General features: G+C 42.8%; 1 protein-coding gene across 8 annotated transcripts in view; it reads right to left on the bottom strand.

Moving 5' to 3' along the window:
• Positions 1 to 12,880, bottom strand: part of CUNH4orf33 (chromosome unknown C4orf33 homolog) — a 347,568-nt gene that overhangs the window by 245,785 nt on the left and 88,903 nt on the right. The window lies entirely within an intron of this gene.

Genomic DNA, 12,880 nt, shown 5'->3' with positions numbered 1-12,880 from the left:
AGAACACAGGTACAGTTCTTGTTAAGCCCAGAAGTGGCAGGCCAAGAAAAATATCAGAAAGGCAGAGAAGAAGAATGGTGAGAACAGTCAAGGACAATCCACAGACCACCTCCAAAGACCTGCAGCATCATCTTGCTGCAGATGGTGTCACTGTGCATCGGTCAACAATACAGCGCATGCATAACGCCTTTTTGTATGACCAAACAACTCAATCTTTGTTTCATCAGTCCACAGGACCTTCTTCCAAAATGTATCTGGCTTGTCCAAATGTGCTTTTGCATACCTCAGGCGACTCTGTTTGTGGCGTGCTTGCAGAAACGACTTCTTTCGCATCACTCTCCCATACAGCTTCTCCTTGTGCAAAGTGCGCTGTATTGTTGACCGATGCACAGTGACACCATCTGCAGCAAGATGATGCTGCAGGTCTTTGGAGGTGGTCTGTGGATTGTCCTTGACTGTTCTCACCATTCTTCTTCTCTGCCTTTCTGATATTTTTCTTGGCCTGCCACTTCTGGGCTTAACAAGAACTGTACCTGTGTTCTTCCATTTCCTTACTATGTTCCTCACAGTGGAAACTGACAGGTTATATCTCTGAGACAACTTTTTGTATCCTTCCCATGAAAAGCTATGTTGAATAATCTTTGTTTTCAGATCATTTGAGAGTTGTTTTGAGGAGCCCATGATGCCACTCTTCATAGGAGAATCAAATAGGAGAACTACTTGCAAGTGGCCACTTTAAATACCTTTTCTCATGATTTGATACACCTGGCTGTGAAGTTCAAAGCTCAATGAGGTTACAAAACCAATTTAGTGCTTCAGGAAGTCAGTAAAAAGTAGTTAGGAGTGTTCAAATCAAGAAAATGATAAGGGTGCCCATACTTTTGCACCGGTCAAATTTTGTTTAAATGCAGATTGCACATTTTCTGTTAGTACAATAAACCTCATTTGAATCCAGAAATATAACTGAGTCCATCAGTTATTAGATATATGAAACTGAAATAGCTGTTGCAAAAACCAAAATTGTTATAAAGAAAAAAGGTTAACATTAATAGGGGTGCCCAAACTTTTACATATGACTGTATTGTGCTTTGGATTATGAGCTGTCTCAAGCCTTCTCCATACTTTTTTTTTCCCACCATTCAGGTACAGATTAATCTGTACCTGGTGGTGAACCCTCTGTATTTTCTCTCATCAAGTCTTTTGTTTATAGATACTGAAACACCTAATTCCAGGAGAGTGCTCTTCACTTGAGAGGCTGTAGTGAAGGGGTTCACCTTCATCATGGAAAGGATTCTGTGATTACCCACCACTGTTATCTTGCATGGACGTCCAGACATTTTTTGAGTTCCCAAGCTCACCAATGCAATATGGTACATTTTGCAAAACATTGTTGATTTGGCCACTCCTAACATTTCTGCTATTTCTGATGGACTTCTTTTTTTTTCCAGCTCAGTGATTTTCAGTTTCTCTTCCATTGAGAGCTCCTTTGACCCCATGTTGTGAGTTCACAGCAACAACTTTCAAATTCAAATGCCACACCTGGAATCAACTTCAGACCTTTTACCTCCTGAACTGATGATGGATTAACGAGGTAGTAGCCATCACAGAGCTTTTGAGACAATTGTCCAATTTATTTTGGTCCCTTTAAAAAGAGGCAGCTACATATTAAAGAGTTGTAATTCCAAAATCCTACTGCAAGGCAGTCATGCATATTCATGAGCTCTGTGTAACTCTGAACTCAACACGGATTGGCGTCTTTCTGTGTACACTGTACTTGGGCAGAAAGCTGCCAATCAGTTGGTGGATGGGGTTAAAGTGTTAAATTTTCAGATAAAACAGTGATGTTGTCAAAATGACAGCAAGCTGCTCAGTAAGTGACAAATTGCAGCAATCAGTCTCTGCCCCAATATTATGCTTATCTCAGATGGGGCAGCAAGACCTGGTGACAGCTCCTCTTTAATCCCTTCAGACCCCAGCCTGTTTTCACCTTCATGACCAGGCCAATTTTTTCAATTCTGACCAGTGTCACTTTATGAGTTTATAACTCTGGAACGCTTCAACGGATCAGACTGGTTGAGATTGTTTTTTATGACATATTGTACTTCATAACAGTGGTAAAATTTGTTCGAAATGACTATCGTTTATTTGTGAAAAAAAATAACATGGCAACATTTTCGCATCGTACAAACTTTTAATGTTTATGCCATTAAACCAGAGAGTTATGTCACACAAAATTGTTAATAAATAACATTTCTCAAATGTCTACTTTACATAAGCATAATTTTTGTTTTTCTTATGACGTTTGAGTTTGAGGGGCCAAGATGACAGAAAGTACCCCAAAATGACACTATTCTAAAAACAGCACCCCTCAAAACTATATTCAAGAACTTTATTAACCTTTCAGGTGTTTCATAGGAACTAAAACAAGATTGAAGGAAAAAATTATCATTTTACTTGTTTTGACAAAAATTTTACTTTAACCCCCAATTTTTTTTGTATTTTCACAATGATAACAAGTGACAATGAACCCCAAAATTTTTTGCACAACTTTTCCTCAGCACACGGATACCCCATATGTGGGGAAAACTACTGTTTGGGCGCAAAGCAGGGCTCGGAAAGGAAGGAGCACCGTTTGACTTTTTGAACGCAAAAATGGCTGGAATTGAGAGCAGACACCCTGTCGCGATTGGAGAGCCCCTGATGTGTCTAAACAGTGGAAACCCCCCAAGTGACCCCATTTTGGAAACTAGACCCCTCTATATGTGTGGTGAACTCCTTGAACCCCCAGGTGCTTTACAGAAGTTTATAACGTAGACCCGTGAAAATAAACATTTTTTCTTTTCACAAGGGTAACAGGTGAAAATGGAATCCAAACGTTGTTGTGCAATTTCTCCTGAGTACGCCAGGATCCCATAAAACTACTGTTTGGGTGCAAGGCAGGGTTCAGAAATAAAGGAGTGACGTTTTGGAATGCAGACTTTGATGGAATAGTCTGCAGGCCTCATATCGCGTTTGGCGAGCCCCTGATGTGCCTAAACAGTGTAAACCCCCTACAAGTGACCCTATATTGGAATTGATCTATTGTTTCCCAGGTATGTAAATTTTATAATGTGGTGGCATAGGTAAGTTGTGTTGAGTGCATCAGGTTGGCATAACTGAGTTGTGTAGAGTGCATCAGTTTGGCATACGTGAGTTGTGTAGCGTGCACCAGGTTGGCATGTGTAAGCTGTTTAAATCATAAATAAATTTAGTAGTTCATGGAGGTGTGGTACAGTTTGAAACATTCCTTTCTACACAGGCCAGGTTTGTCAGGGCAGGTGTCGCTTTGCGAAGTGATGCCCTTTCTTATCTCTCTTCTGAATCACACTTGGCACTTTTTTTGGAAACCTTCATTTCATTGTTGTTCAAGGGAGCACACTGGGGAAATGGTTCCCTGGTATGATATGGGCACCTTCAGTTCCAGAAGTACTGGGGCCCGCTTCTTCCTGATTTTCAAATATCAGGGCCTTGATCACTACCTCCTGGTACTGAAGGGAGGTTCCGGTCTGGCCTGCACATCATGATAGCTCAAAAGAGTTATCCAATGCCATGTGTACGATATGAATGGCCAGCTTCTTATCCCAAACCTTAGCTTTTCTCATTGCATTGCACAGCTGGAGAACTTGATCAGATAGATCAATTCCCTCCATATTTTTATTGTACCCCAGGACAGAGTCTGGTTTGGGGACATGTGTAGTGGTACTTCGTACAGTGGTGGGGGTACTGACATCACCAGGTATGGTGGTCAAGAAAAGACATCCCTCTTGTCATTATACTTGACCACCATGTTGTCGCTACATTGGGTTCTACACTCACCCTTTCTGAGCAGCTTCCCAATTAGCATCTTAGAGAGGCCTCTTTAATTTTTGGAGACAGTACCGCATGCTGCGGTAATTCACACAGAGAGGATTTGAAGAGAGGGATGCTGGTATAAAAGTTATCTACATAGAGTTGATAACTTTGATCCAGCAGTGGGTGCACCAAATCCCACACAATATCTCCACACACTCCAAGAACAGGGGGACATTCAGGGGATTGAATGCAGATAGCCTTCCCTTCATAAACCCTAAATCTAAGTATGTACCCTGAGGTACTCTCGCACAGCTCGTAGAATTTAATTCTGTACCTGGCCCTCTTAGTGGGAAATATTGTTGGTATTTGAGCCTCCCCTTGAAATGTATTAGAGACTCATCCATGCAGATGTTCCTTTGGGGAACTTACACCTGAGCAAACCTGTTGCTGAAGTGATCAATGACCGGCCGAACTTTGAAAAAGTCGGTCAAAGTTGGGGAAATCTTGGGAGGACATTGTACATTATCGTTGTAATGCAAAAATTTGTGGATGGGTTCAAAACATTTATGGGCCATGGCCATGCGGAACACTGGAGTGTTGTATAAAACATCAACACGCCAAAGTTCTGGCTTCTTCACTATCCCAATGTTAAGAACAAGGCCCCCCAAATGTCTTCATTTCTACTGCATCTACAGGGGTTCTGTTACAAAATGAAGTAGTGGGGTTTTGGGCCAAAAATTGCTGGGTGTATAAACTTGTCTTGGCCACCATGAGGTTTACAAAATCCCCTGAGAAAAAGACTTTGAAAAAGTCTATTTTTATAGTGATGGTAGAGAGTCAAATTTGCTTCCTGATTGCGCCACAAAATCAGTAATCTGTGCCTTATCTTCAGGTGGTGAGGTCCATAGGGAGTCACTAATGGTGGATGCTGGTTCATTTTCTGTCCTGGGGCGTCTGCATGGCGGCGCAGTATCACTTGAGAAAGAGGAGGAAAAATAAAGGAAGGGGGCATCCTGTCCCTCACTATTGTTGGAGGCAAGGAAGGAGTATGCCTCCTTATCTGACTACCGTGTTTGAGACGAGCAAGGACATTTTTTCACGTGTGTGGTGTATGTGTGTCCCAAATTTTATTCAAGTGTGTGTGTTTGGTGTAAACTTCTTGTTATTTAAAAGAGATAAAAGAATCTAGAAAGAAAAAAATAAAAAGAATATAAAAGTTTTGTAAAATACTAAAAGAACGTCAACAAAAAAAAATGCTGAGCTCCCTTAACTATCTGACACTAACCATGACTATATTCAGTAAAAAACACTGTAGCAGAAATGAATTACTACAGTATATTTTTACTGTCCCTAATGTAGCCCTATCAACTAATCTACATTATTTTTATGTTATTTTTTTCATTAAAAAAACAACCAGACGCTGATCAGTGATGTGCGTCATTGATCAGCGCTCGACACCTTTAGGATACTTGAATGGATGTGATACAATTGGGGGTGAAAAAAAGTAGACATGAAAAAAAAAAGTCCTGGCCAAAAGAGAGCACAGACATTGATCAGTGATGTTCGTCTGACCAGTGGCTCAGCGGGTGAAGGACGCACACATAGATGTGGTTCAAAAGGGGGTGAAAAAAATAGAAAAAAAAGTCCAGACCAAAAGCAAGCGTGTGCACTGATCAGTGATGTGCATCACTAATAATCAGTGCTTGGCGGCCGAAGGATTCAGGCATGGATGTGGTGCAAAGGATGGGGGAATGGACCGGAAAAAAAAGCCCTGTCCTTGCCAAAAGCATGCACGGGTGACGATCAGTGATGTACATCACTGATCAGTACTTGGCGGCTGCAGGACGCGCAAAAAAATGCCAAAAAACATGAGGTGAAGTACGGATCAGTGCTTGGTGGCATAAGGGTCCGTGGGGAAGGGGTTAGGGATAGGAGGAAAATGGGATTGGCATGGATTAGGTAAAATCAAGAAACAAGAACAGGTCAGGAATGTCTTCTTTCAGGAAAAGCAGCAGAAGTGTTGGCAGAGGCTTCAAAAAGTCTGTGGCACCACATGGCCCAGCAGATGTGTGGAAGAAAAGCACAGTGACCACCTTTCAATGTCTCAACGTCTCCAAGCTCGAATGAGAGTGCAGAGTGGTCACTGTGAGGTTAGCCTGCATCTCTGCACACCAATCAGAACTGGGGCTGGTGATGCTGCGGTTACCTAGCACCAGCCTATGATCAGTGCTGTTACAGCACCGATCATAGACTGGACCTCAGTGTTTCAGGCATTTTCATTGCCTGAAACAATTAAATTGCTGTGATTGGCTGTTCATTTCGGAACAGTCAATCACAGCAATCGTAGTTGCGGTGGGGTGGCGACAAGTCTCCTGTGGCAACAAGGATCAGCAGGCACCTTAATGTGATTATCATGACTCCGGTCACGGTACTGCATTTTTGTCAGGACGTATCCCATACGTCCAAGGTTGGGAACTCCTTCCCTTCCATAACACATGATATACATCCAAAGTTGTGAAGGAATTAAAGCAGTTTTACATTAAGAAGTTATCATAATCAAATTGGTGTTAACTCTTAGATCAGTGACAATTCAATTGTTGAGAACACAATTGGTCATGAAAATGGGGACCACTTGCGTAATACTATGCAAGTTGCTCTTGTGCCAAAACAGCTCTGACCTTTAAAGGCAGGGTCTCCACAAGACTTTTAAAACTGTCCTTTGGTAACTGGCACTAAAACATTAGTATCTGGGTGAACTTGGAGTCTTAGTAAAGACCTTTGTCAAGTTTCTCAAACAAGTAGGGTACGTGCACACGCTGCGGAATCCGTTGCGGATTAATCCGCATGGATTTTGCAAAAACCGCAGATAATCCGCAGGTCCAAAGACCTGTGGATTATCTGCGGTTTTGCCTGCGGTTTGGTCCTGCGGATTCACTATCTCCACAATGGTGGAGATAGGAACCCGCAGCGGTTTCCGCAGAAAGAATTGACATGCAATTCTTTCTGCGGATTCAAAACCGCAGCAAATCCGCGCGGTTTTTTCCGCAGCGTCGGCACAGCGTTTTTTTTTTCCCATTCAAATGAATGGTACTGTACACCGCAGCTAAAACTGCTGCGTGTCCGCAGCGGCCAAAACCGCTGCGGAAACGCAGCGGAATCCGCAGCGTGTGCACACAGCCTTAGGGAAACAATTAGGGAATAATTTTGCCATGACATATTCTGTATCAATGGTTTGATAAATGGTGCAATTTAAGCAACATACACTTTCCCGAAAAAAAAAAAAAAAATTATTATCCAGCAGAACACTGTCCACAGCATTACACGGCCTCCAACGACTTGCCATCATCCTGTAGTGCGACCAGGTGCCATCTCCTCCTCCACATGAGTGATGGACAAGCTTTTGGCCTACATATTATGCAAAAGAAATGTGATTTATCAGATTCTCACTCACTTCCATTGCATCACGTTCCAGATCTGATGCCAACATGCCCATTGTAGGTTCTTTTACCAGATGACAGGTATCAGTAATGGAAACTGACTGATCCACAGCTATACTAACCCCAACGAACAGAGCTGTAATGCATTGGGTGCTCTGACGCCTTTCTAGCAAAGCCAGGACTAGTGTCTTCTGCAAACAGTAACTCTTCTTTGGGGTCAGAGCACACAGGCTAGACTTTACTCCCACAGGAGTACATTAGTCTTCTTTGGTTGGACCACTTCGCTGCATACTAGGAAGACTTCACAATACATGTCATTTTGGTAATGCTCTGCCATCGACGAGTAGCCATCACACTTTTGCTCATTTCTTAATAACTCATGTCATTAATTTTGCCCATTTTTCCTGCCTCCAACACATACACATTTTAAGAACTGACTTTATGTGCTGCCTAATATATATTACCCTTTGACATTTGTCAATATCACAAGGTAATCAATGTTATTCATTTCACCCATCAGTGATAGGAATGTTATGGCTGATAACTGTATATGTAGCATATACAGTATATGACTTCGCTACATAAAAAAGATAAAGTCACATATATCTTTGCATACATTTAAATATTTTTCCCCGAAATAAATATATTTTTCATGTATAAAAAGGCAATTTTTTACAATGTAGTCATAGTCTATGTATATAAAAAGTACTTAAAAGATGTAACAGAATGTTCAGATTTTCAGGTTCACGCACAAATACTGACATTTCATGACTTCCTTTCTTTATTTCATTTTTTTCCTTTCAGCAGGTTTCTGTGAGTGAGACCTAAGAAAGTCAGCACATTTCAAAAAAATAATTAAGATTTCTCCTGTCAAAGAAGATATGCTGCAACCAGAACACGGTCACCGTACCCTCCTGTTTATCATCTGTGACATGAAAGACTTCAAGGGAACTGCTCGGAACTTCTTATATGCTCAAAGGTTTAACGGCTGTTCTAGCAAATTATCAGGACGGTAAAGCAAAATATACATTTTCAAATGAAAAAAAAAAAATTCGACACCGACATGTCTGATCCATTCAATAAACAGTAACACCACAGAATAATAAAAAAAAGTGATGGCCAACAATACATAGTGACCATTAATATTCAATGATCATGAGAATACATTGTCATAGTTAGATCAGTGACGCTGATGAAAGATGTAATCTCTACTGATCATTAGGCCAGGGGAGTCACACTGACTATAATAGATTAATAACAGCTCTATGGGAAAAAAAACAACACATAACCAAAGTGCCCTGGATGAAACTGCACCTGCTATACATAGAACAACTAGGCCCCGACGACGACAACCCTGGCACATGCTGCAAACACGCTTCCTACAGCGGTGCTCCAGGTGCGCCGAACGTCTGTGGAGAAAATCCAATTTACCCGAAGATTTCATCCATTATAAGTTTATGCTTAAAACCTACAACACTGCACTTCACCTCTCAAAACAAACCTATTTCAACACACTCATCACCTCACTGTCCAATAACCCGAAACATCTCTGACACTTTACATTCCCTACTTAAGCTAAGAGTGCAGGCCCCAACCACGGATCTCCACGCTGACGATCTGGCCAATTATTTCAAAGAAAAAAATGACCATATCCGACAGGAAATTATCTCCCAATCAGCTCATACTATGCACTGTCCTCCTTCCCCCACTGCATCTAGCTCACTCTCTGACTTTGAACCAGTCACAGAAGAAGTAGTACTCCGGCTCCTTGCATCTTCTCGCCCTACTACTTGCACCAGTGACCCCATTCCATCACAACTCCTCCAGTTCCTTTGCCCTGCTGTCACCACTCACCTAACAAAAATATTCAACCTCTCTCTCTCTTCCGGTATCTTTCCTTCCTCATTTAAGCATGCCATCATACAGCCATTACTTAAAAAACCATCCCTCCACCAAAACTGTGCCGCTAACTATAGACCTGTCTCTAATCTACCCTTCATTTCTAAACTCCTCGAACGCCTGGTTCACGCCCGACTAATCCACTATCTCTCAGAAAACTCTCTTCTCGACCCTCTACAATCCGGTTTCCACGCTCTACACTCTACTGAAACTGCCCTCACTAAAGTTTCAAATGATCTTCTAACAGCTAAATCTAATGATCACTACTCCATGCTAATTCTCATGGATCTCTCCACAGCATTTGACACTGTGGATCATCAGCTCCTCCTCACTATGCTCCGCTCCATCGGCCTCAAGGACACCATTCTCTCCTGGTTCTCCTATCTCTCTGACTGCTTCTTTACTGTATCTTCTTTAGCTGGCTCCTCCTCCTCTCATCTTCCCCCTCCTGTTGGGGTTCCTCAAGGATCAGTTCTAGGCCCCCTCCTATTCTCTATGTATACTGCCCCTATTGGTCAAGCAATCAGTAGATTTGGGTTCCAGTACCATCTCTATGCTGATAACATCCAATTTATATACTTCTTCTGATATCACGCCTGCCTTTTTGGAAAACACCAGTGATTGTCTTACCGCTGTCTAACATCATGTCCTCCCTCTATCTGAAACTGAACCTGTCAAAAACTGAACTCCTTGTGTTTCCTCCCTCTACTAACCTACCTATGCCTGATATTGCTATTTCTGTGTGTGGTTCCACCATTACTCCCCAGCAACATGCCCGCTGTCTCGGGGTCATGCTTGATTCCGAGCTTTAATTCACCCCCCACATTCGATCACTGGCTCGTTCTTGTTATCTTCACCTCAAAAACATTTCTAGAATTTGACCCTTTCTTACTTTCGACTCTGCAAAAACTCTTACTATTTCTCTTATTTTCGTCTGGACTATTGTAACTCTCTACTAATCGGTCTCCCTCTTACCAAACTCTCCCCTCTCCACTCTGTCCTGAATGCTGCAGCTGGGATCATATTCCTCACCAATCGTTATACCGATGCCTCTACCTTGTGCCAGTCCTTACACTGGTTACCCATCCACTTCAGAATTCAGTATAAACTTATTACCCTCACCCACAAAGTACTACATGGCTCAACACCACCCTACATATCCTCCCTTGTCTCAGCCTACCACCCTACCCATGCCCTCCATTCTGCCAATGACCTGAGGTTAGCATCCTCAATAATCTGAACCTCCCACTCCCATCTCCAAGACTTTTCACGTGCTGCGCTAATTCTTTGGAATGCACTACCCAGGTTAATGCAATTAATCCCCAATCCCCACAGGCTTAAGCATGTCATAAAAACCCATTTGTTCAGACTGGCCTATCGCCTCAACGCATTAACCTAACTATCCCTGTGTTGCCCATAACCAGGTTTCCCGCATCATGTTCTCACATGCTTTATGCATTTAATAGCCCTCTGTGTCTGTGCTGTTACATATTTAGACTGTTAACTGGTTCATGCAGCATCACAGGAACACCTGATTCTTACAGTATGGCTGGTCCGAACAATAAAATCAATTGTTACCATCCACCTTTCATGTCTCCCCTTTTAATTTATAGATTCTAAGCTTGCGAGCAGGGCCCTCATTCCTCTTGGTATCTGTTTTGATCTATGTGTTTATTGGTATGCTGTAATGTCTATTGTCTGTACAAGTCCCCTCTACAATGTAACGTGCTGTGGAATATGTTGGCGCTATAGAAATAAAATTATTATAACCAAATTCGCACATAAAAATTACACACACAAAAAATACTATTATCATGCAGTTGCAATAAAAATTATTCAAATTGCAAATTAGGTTTAGTAGAAAAATTTACAAACTTTCTATAATTTGCAATAACCCCAAAAGAAACAATATATATAATATAATATATAAAAAGCTCAATGTGGGTGTGTATGTATGTCCGGGATTGGCATCCGCACCGTCGCAGCTACCGCCACAAAATTTGGCACAGTCATACGTCTGCACCCTGAGAGCGTCATAGGCTATGTTGTGAGGCAAAATTTTAACCCTGCGCGTTCCAATTCACCAAACAATTTTGCCCCTATCTACATAATGGGGAAAAAGTGTATGTATGTATTGGCATCTGCACTGTCGTAGCTGCACTGTCGTAGCTACAGGCACAAAATTTTGCACAGTCACACGTCTGGACCACGAGAGCGTCATAGGCTATGTTGTGAGGTGAAATTTTAACCCTGCGCATCGCGCATTCCAATTCACCAAACAATTTTGCCCCTATCTACATAATGGGGAAAAAGTGAAAGGAAAAGTGTTGGAGGCAAATTGACAGCTGCCAGGTGTGAACAAGGGGGACTTAAAGAAAGAGAGCAATGGCGCCAAAGAGATTATACCGTACAGTTGCTAAGGTGGGGCCCTGACATGGGATACTCACCACACACGGGGATATGAACACACACACAAAATGTGCCACACACTACCATGTGCTTCAACACATATACCACCCTCAGCACACATTTCACCACACATACACCAACCTCGCCACATAAGTCGAAACACAAGTCGCCACTCAAAAATCGCCACGCTGTCCCAGAGCTGTTTAAAAGATGAAAAATGAGCTGTGGTTGGTTGCTATCAGCAACAGTTTTCTTTGTAGACAGTTGTGGTAACTGAGGCCTATTATTCTTATCATTTCTATGGTGTTATCGTCCTTCTGTAAAGCTGGTGTCACGGTCACACGCGACTGGACACAGTGCCTCCAGCAGGGCGGATTTAAATGTCACACGTGATCCTGGATACAGCGCCTCCAGTGGGGCAAATTTAAATAAAACGTGCAGCTGGATAAGCCGCCTCCAACAGGCGAATTTAGGCAATACACGTAACACGTAAATCTGGAAACCCCGCCTCCAGTAAGGCGAATTTAAATTACTAAAGGGGAAACCTGGGTAACAATAACAATGGTAGCCCTGCGATAGGGAACGGGGAAGTGGAGACCTCCTGCACTCCCCTGAGTCAGTGTCTCTACACTTCTAACGTTCCCTAGGCCGGTTCCGCACCGGGCGACGATCAGGAATCTAAAAACCCTGACTCGCCCTGCACCTAAACCCTCACTAGGGAAATGGTCGGTGCGGAAACTAATCCCACCACTGCACTAAAACACACATAAGGAAAAGTGACAATACAGGGGAACACCACTTAGCTTTGCTCTGTTGCTTACGCTCCCAGCAACAGAGCCCACCACCTGTGTGCATCTTTTCCTCCAACCGGATCCATCACCATAGTGCAGCCTTGGAGCAAACAGAGTACACCACCTGCGTGCAGCTGTCCAGAAACAGAGTCCAGCAAATGAGTCCAGCTTTTCTGCCAAAAAGTCCAGCATGCTTGAGTCCAGCTCTCAGCAACAATGTCCAGCATTTTGAGAGCAGCTCTACACCATAGCTGCCACTCCACCAATCCATGCACGAACTCCTTGCTGACACCATAACTGCGACTCCACCAAGCCATGCCAGCCCTCCTTGCAGACACCAGGAATCTCACTGAGCTGCCCGTGACGCTCCTTTAGCTCCATCCTTCACCCAGGCTTGCTTGCAAATGAAGACCTATCACCAACAGTGATTAACACACCTGATACTCTTTTATAGAGCAATCACACCTGTTACCTAATCACGTGCACAAACTAAGGTAACCAGAGTGCAATGAC

The sequence above is a fragment of the Dendrobates tinctorius genome, unplaced genomic scaffold (assembly GCF_039654945.1).
Source record: "Dendrobates tinctorius isolate UK_male_01 unplaced genomic scaffold, ASM3965494v1 ptg000030l, whole genome shotgun sequence".
Classification (NCBI taxonomy): domain Eukaryota; kingdom Metazoa; phylum Chordata; class Amphibia; order Anura; family Dendrobatidae; genus Dendrobates; species Dendrobates tinctorius.
The sequence above is the reverse complement of the archived record's forward strand: the minus strand, read 5'-3'. Positions and strand labels throughout refer to the sequence as shown.